Consider the following 350-nt stretch of genomic DNA (forward strand, 5'->3'; position numbering starts at 1 on the left):
ACTATTACGCAACATGCAGAGCTAAACGGTCTGTTCACTTGGCTTGGAACGGCAAGCAAACACATCAGCTGTCCCGACCAGATTCGACATTTTATAAAAGGTAAGATTACTTTGTGGTTTTTTCCATGTGGGCAGGGTTGTCATCACAACGACCCTCGAGGCTCACATGATGTTTTTTTTTTGTGACCTCCACCAAGGAAAAATGGAGCTCATACTTGTGATGGTAGTATGAAACAAAAGCTTCAAAACATGCTTCAAACCCTGAATGCTTCAATCTGTTAGAAAACAGGAGGCGTAACTAACATGAATAAATTTTCAAACCGGTTATCTTAGCATGTTGCTGAATAAAA

The sequence above is a fragment of the Austrofundulus limnaeus genome, unplaced genomic scaffold (genome assembly GCF_001266775.1).
Source record: "Austrofundulus limnaeus strain Quisiro unplaced genomic scaffold, Austrofundulus_limnaeus-1.0 Scaffold483, whole genome shotgun sequence".
NCBI lineage: Eukaryota > Metazoa > Chordata > Actinopteri > Cyprinodontiformes > Rivulidae > Austrofundulus > Austrofundulus limnaeus.